We start from the raw sequence: 6,716 nt of genomic DNA on the forward strand, positions 1-6,716 counted from the left end.
CACCTCCAAGGTGCTGCGGGCGGCGCGCTCTGGGCCGGGCGGAGGGCGAGTGTCACTCAGTGACAGGTCTGGATGACAGGTGAGGCGGGCCGGGGGCGGGTGGGGCGCAGGACCGCGGGTCGCGGGGCGAGTCCTTGGGGCTTGGGGGGGTCATCTACTGGGAAGCCCGCAGTTTCAGTTTCTAGGAGAGCCTTGAGGGGCCAGGGCTTGGCCTCGAGCTTTAGAATTTTCCGCTCTTCTCGCGGACCCGAAAGCGCGGGGTGATTAACAACGTGAGCTGTCAGGTGACTTGCGTCTCACTCTAAGCCCCGCCTCCTGCCAAAAGGAGCTTCAGGTTTGGTGCCTTGGTGGGGTATGTTTTCTAGGAAGTGTAGGGGAATGCGCCTTGGGTGCTCGTTTGGGGCCCCGTGCCCTTTATTTGTGAGGGGGAAAAATAGCCAAAACACAATCTCATAAATTGCTTGCTTACTTTTAGAGGTAGCGTATGTCTAATGTCTTCTAAGATTTTTCTTGGACGCTATGAAAAGCCTTTACTCCATCTCCCATCACTCCTAATGCAAATGGTTCTTGAAATTCTTTCCATTCAGGAGAGAAAGTAGAAATGCAATTTTTTTTTAAAAAAATAGAAACGCTTTTAAAATATTCAAGTTAAATTACATTTTTTTTTGTGAGATGTCTGGTGGTGGTAATTAATAACAGTAGCCAAATTTATCATAAGATTAACTTTTTGTATTCAAACTTGCTACCTGACTTGTATTACATTGAGTGCTTAAAAATTAATTTATTCAGTCCTCATTGGTGAAGATCAGAGGAGAGAAGGGGATTTTACAAAATTAAATACTTGGTATGTGTTGCATTTGGGAATTAAGTAGTACTGACATGTTTAACTTTAAAACAGAGATCTTCGACTTTTTACCTATATGCTTAGTACAGAAAATCCAGGTGTGGCATCGTTGGGTTGTAGTGTGTGGCACCCCAACAATAATAGATAAGGCCAAACTGCTTTCTTAAGTATTTATCCTAATTTATATTTCTGTATCTGTGGGTAAGTTTCCCTTTGTACCACATGCTTGACAACACTTAGTATGGTTAGATTTCTAAGTATTTTTCAATCTGATGGTGTAAAATGGATTTTCTTTATGTATTTGTTGTATTTCTCACGAGGTTTTCATATATGTATGGCCATTCATATAACATCTGTGTGATGTGCCTTTTCATTGCAGTTGTCTTTTCTTTCTGTATATAAAAATTATTCTCTTTGAATTTGGTGTTTGGTGGGCTTACAAACACCAAGTTCATATAATATATGAATATATATTTTATATAAAATATATTTTAAAATATATATTATATAGATATTAAAAATATATTTTTAAATGTATCAACCTTGGAAGTTGTGCTTCCTGAATGAAGAAGAAAGTTGTGTTTCCGGAACATACTATAATATGTTCCAGAACTTTGTATGCTCTTGGAAATATGCTCCCTTTACCCTTCAGTGCTGGAAGTCTTGCCACCTCTGTCTGCCATAGCATCATGGAGACTAATCTCCTCATGCCCTTTTTCTTGCTCATGGTAGGAATCTATTCATCCCTCAGATTTCAGATTCAAATCTTCAGATACTCAGTACATGGTATTTTCTCACTACCTCCTATCTTTATCTTCTACATCTTTTCATTCTGCCCTCTGAGGCTCATAGCCAATCACAAAACTCAAAAATCTTCACCTTCCCTTTAACTTTATGTTAAAATCGAAACCTGCTTCTTCTGAGTACACTGTTTTCTCTGAAGGCTTCTCAAGTGAAGGCTGTTTTCTCTCCCATACCCTTACTGCTAATTGCTGGAGGTATGATGTATGATTAGTAGGATTTTTCTTGCTCCTTATTGATGCTTTCCAACCATTTCTCTATTCTTCCTGAATTTCATGTCATCAGAGTATAGCCACCCTCTACTCTGTCTTAATGTAGTGCTTTACCCTCTTTCCAACTCCAGGGCTCATCTCCCACACTCCCTAAGTATGTTTACTCTTGGGTTACTGTTACTCTCTTCCATAATGGTGCCATCCTAATTCTTGTTGATTTCAAAATACACTTAGGTCTTTTGAACACTTAGGTGGTTATTCCAAAACACTGGTGTATCTCCATCCTGTACTACTCCCATGCAATCCGGACTTATATATCTTCAAGGTAAATTTAAGACTTGATATGTTTAAGATAAATTTAAGTCCCATTTCCTTTTGTATTATGAATTTTTTCTTTTGCTTATTAGATTACCTATTGGAGGAATCCACTTTTCTCTCTGGATTTGTGACATGTCATCATTTTTGGCATTGGAGGATTTCTGATACATTTACTGAGATATGCCTTTAAAAATGTTAAAATAATTTTTATACATTAGTTTTAAGAGTGTTGTTCTTGAGGATATTTGGACTATTTGGTTCAGATATTGTTGAAAATCAATGTCCTCAGTTATTTCTAGTATAGATAATGAGGCTTTTGCAGTTGAAGACATCTTTTCAAACAGGGTTATCTTCTCTCTTCAGAATAATTAGATACTTTGGCTGGGATTTGGGACTGATTAATTGATATGTTATGGGGGAAGGAGGAAGGATGGCTGAGTTGTGGTGGGAATTGTGGACAAGATGGTAGTACAGGGGGATTCCTTCTACTGGAAGCAGAGATAGAAAATATTAATTCATATTAAACATAGACATTTACTTCAAAAAGCAAGACACATACCTCCAGGACCAAGAAATAGGATAGAAAATCCAGTCTCCGAACAGACAGCTGATGTTTGGTGTATTTGTGGCATTGAGACTTAATGGGATTTCTGCTCCTTTGAGAGGGCTGAAAATTGGCCTACTGCCAGTCATCAGAGTTTGAAGAGGCACTGAGTGCTATTTTATGGCAGTGCCTGTGGTTGATCAAGGAAAGCCAAGTTGAAACTAAAAACGGCCACTGTGTGATTGCTTGGGGGATTAGACCTATGACTTTCCACAGAGACAAGTTAAAAGAGTCCCAAAAGCCTTGGTGCTGAGTTGTTGTCCACTAAGAAGTGGAAACTAAAAATTATAACCGTGGAATACAGAAGATGAATTCCCACTCAAAATGTAACCACTAATGAAAATTGAGGCAACAAACCACATGAGTCAATCCAATGTGATTAAAATTAAATAATAGATTTTACCTGTGAGGAAATTGAATTAACTGAACTATTAATTAATGTTAAAAAATTTCAAAACATAAAGGATGGAATACCTTCCATGAAACAAAAACAGGAGTTTATAATACTAACTGGAGAGGTTTGAAACAAGATGAAGGAAGTAAAAATCTTGAAAAGAAAAAAATATATAATCTTCAATTGAAAACTTTTAATAGAAATATACAAGAATACTGGAGACAGTTAATAAAGTTAGTTAATTGGGTTAAAGAATAAAGAAAGCTGGAATTAAGGCATATACACATGATGCCAAGATGTTAAGAGCAATGGGAGATTGAATACTACCTTATATATACTATACCTGATAGGGTTTCCAGAGATGGAGGTGTGTGGAGTATTCCAAAATATAGAGCCTAAGATTTTGTGGGATTTCAGCCAAGAAATAATTTCCCATAATGATAGTTAATCAAATTCTACCCAGCTGAATAAAAATAGAATTTACCCAGAGACATTATAATAAAACTATAGGACCTCAAAGGAAAAGAAACATTTTAAAATATGCTAAAATGAACAGCCAAATTAAATTTAGAAGGAATAATATTGATTAGTAGACTTTTTGTTTTCAAAAGCAACAAAATAGCATAGCAATGGACAAACATATTTAGTTAAACATCATGTTATAATTAATGAATAAGCAATAAAACATTTTCATACATGTAAGACTAAGAGAATTTACCACACAAAAACATGTTCAGCTTACAAAACCAAGACCGTTTACCATGCATTGGACAGGGTAGAAAGAATTATTAAAGAATATACTTCAGCAAGAAGAAAATTGTGGCTAGACTTCAAGAGCAGAATGTAAGAGTAAAAAGGTAGAGGAGAATTGGTAAAGCATGTTGGTAAATCTAAATAGTATTGATATTAAAAAAATAAAATGTTGACTTCAGTTTGACCAATAGTATTTTATTTTTTATAAAAATGTGAAGTGAATATGATTTTTAAAAGTTAGAAGTTTGGTTTACATAGGAAAAAGCTTGGGGTAGAATTTAAAATGTGTGAAATAATATGGAATAGCAGAAATGCAAACATTTTACATCACTCTCTAGGTTAAAATCACCAGATGAACAGATTTTTAAAAGGAAACATATATTCCAAATACATGCTTGAAACATCTGATAAAATCCAACAGCTATTCATAATGAAAAGTGAACAGCTGGAAGAGAACTTCAGCAGGTTAAGAGGTAACTATGAACAAACATCACGCTTTATGTCAAGTAACCATTATACTATTTTGCAGTTTTCCAGAATAGCAGCTGGACGCATCAAGAAAGAGAAAAGCCATGACCAAGAATAAATTAATGGGAAAACGTACCAAGAAAATAAAAACATGAGAAATCCAGTGATTTCTTGGTTTGGGAGAAATAGGAGTAACAATATGGGGATGGAGTAGAGTTTGAGGGAAAATAACCGATTAAAACGAAGGGGAATGGAGGTGCCTGGGAATGATCTTGTAAAAAAGCCCAGACGTATGAAAACACATTGTCTGGTATTCCTGGGCAGAGTTTTCTATTTCAAAGGTGAAGTCTAGAATCTGCTTTCTCTTCCTCACGTCTTCATTTGCGTAGTATAGCCGGTCTGCGGGGAGGGAACTGTTTGCGACTGAAGTGCTCAGTTTCCAGGTTGTAGGATAAACCACGTTGGAAATCCCATGCGGACTCGAAGTGGGTAGCTAGAATTGTGTGTGGGGGTGGGGTGGGGTGGGGTGAGGAGAGAAGGTAGTTCATTCCTGAAACAAGCATCTCTGGGCCTTGCGTGCTGGACCGGGAGGGCGCTGGGGGTCGCACGTGCGGACCTGGACTCGGAGAGGGAGGTAGAGGTTGGAGGCGGTGAGGTGGGGAAGGGCTCCAGAATGTGGAAGTTCAGGTTAACGTAGGGACCAGGCGAGCATCTCAATGTACTAGGGGTGGAGGCCTGAGGCGAGAGCGCTCTGGTGGGACTGTGCATGTTGGGGCCGATCACCCCTTTAGCCGACCGGCGAAACCGAGCGACGGCGTTTGCTGCAGCGTCCATCCAAGGAGGTAGGAACTCGTGGTCCGAGTCCTCACCCTAGGCCTCTTTTTTGATGGCGATCTTTGGGACACAAGCACAGAAGAATCTCTGCAGGACGGCGACATCTTCCCGGGGAGCGTCCAGGAGAGCGTCGGGTTCCGGGCTGTCAGGCTGCCCTCCCAAGTATTAGTCTCCGAAACCCAGGAAGGCCCGGGGGTCAGCATAAGTGTGTGCCCCCGCAACCACCCCCAGAGACTTGCAGGACCAATGTTGGCTCGGGCTCCAGCACAGAGTAGATGTCGTCCAGGGGCAGCTGCAAAGCACAGTCCAGAGCCTGGACCACCACGGACGTGAGCGTGCCCGTGGCCAGAGGCCCCGCGGGATCTTGCAGGCTGGGCGCAGTCCCAGGGTCGGGGCCCGCGGGCTCCTCGATTCAGTGGTGCTTGGCAGAGCCAGGTCGTTCTGGCTGCGGTCCCCACCAGGGCGCAGGATATAGGCCCTGGGGCTGAGGACCCGGGAGGCCATCACCTCCATGGAGCTGCAGGTGGCGCTCTCTGGGCCTGGTACAGGGCGAGTGTCACTCAGTGACAGATTGCAATGACAGGTGAGGTGGGGGTAGGGGGGCGAGTCCTTAGAGCTTGAGGGTCGCTTGCCGGGAGGCCGGCATTCCAGCTTGTAGAAAACCCACGAATCTTTTTCGAACCTTTAGCTCCTCACGCTGACCCGTGCGCCCTAGAGGTTGCAAGTGACGCCCGGGAACCAGTCTCAAAACTTCACGCTAAGCTCCGCCCCCTCAGAGGCTCCGCCCCGTGGAAATCGCGGCTGTGGTTGGTAGGTCACTGTAAGGAAATACTTCTGTAGGATCCTAGGGGGCAGAACACTTGTGTAACTCATTCTTAGGGGAAGACAAAATGATACTAGAACTTCAAATATTACCTTTAGTGATGTTTGTGATTTCAGGGATTCTAGAGAAAAGAACACTCAAATATACCGCTCCTTTCCCAGCATAAAATGGACCCACCCAATGCTCCATGAAATTCCTTTAATGCTTGTTAATTTCAGGTTAAATGGAAAATATTAATTTCTATTTAAGAAAATTTCTATTTTAACACTAAAGTAAAACATTTGTGGCAGTTTCTTCCTGAAGGTTAAGGCTGTTATAAAACGGTTAATAATATCAATATAATTAAAACAATCTTAATATAATACAATAATTTTATTGAGCACTTATTAGATATCCACCATTTTATTGAATGTTTTAAAAACGATTTTTTATAAAGATTTTATTTACTTGTTTTTAGAGAGGGAAGGGAGAGAGAGAGAGAGAGAAACATCAATGTGCGGTTGCTGGGGGTTATGGCCTGCAACCCAGGCATGTGCCCTGACTGGGAATCGAACCTGCAACACTTTGGTTCACAGCCCACGCTCAATCCACTGAGCTATGCCAGCCAGGGTCATTCTTATATCTTATTCTTTGAAATGTTTCTATCTTCAGTCTGATATTTTACT

At 40.9% G+C, this 6,716-nt stretch overlaps 1 pseudogene; it reads right to left on the reverse strand.

Annotated features, from left to right (window-relative positions):
- Positions 1-4,938: 4,938 nt before the first annotated feature.
- LOC123830372 lies at positions 4,939-5,732 on the reverse strand (annotated as a pseudogene).
- Between the last annotated feature and the right edge of the window lie 984 nt (positions 5,733-6,716).

The sequence above is a fragment of the Phyllostomus hastatus genome, unplaced genomic scaffold, assembly GCF_019186645.2.
Source record: "Phyllostomus hastatus isolate PE091 unplaced genomic scaffold, TTU_PhHast_1.1 phas_scaffold_129, whole genome shotgun sequence".
In the NCBI taxonomy this organism is placed as follows: domain Eukaryota; kingdom Metazoa; phylum Chordata; class Mammalia; order Chiroptera; family Phyllostomidae; genus Phyllostomus; species Phyllostomus hastatus.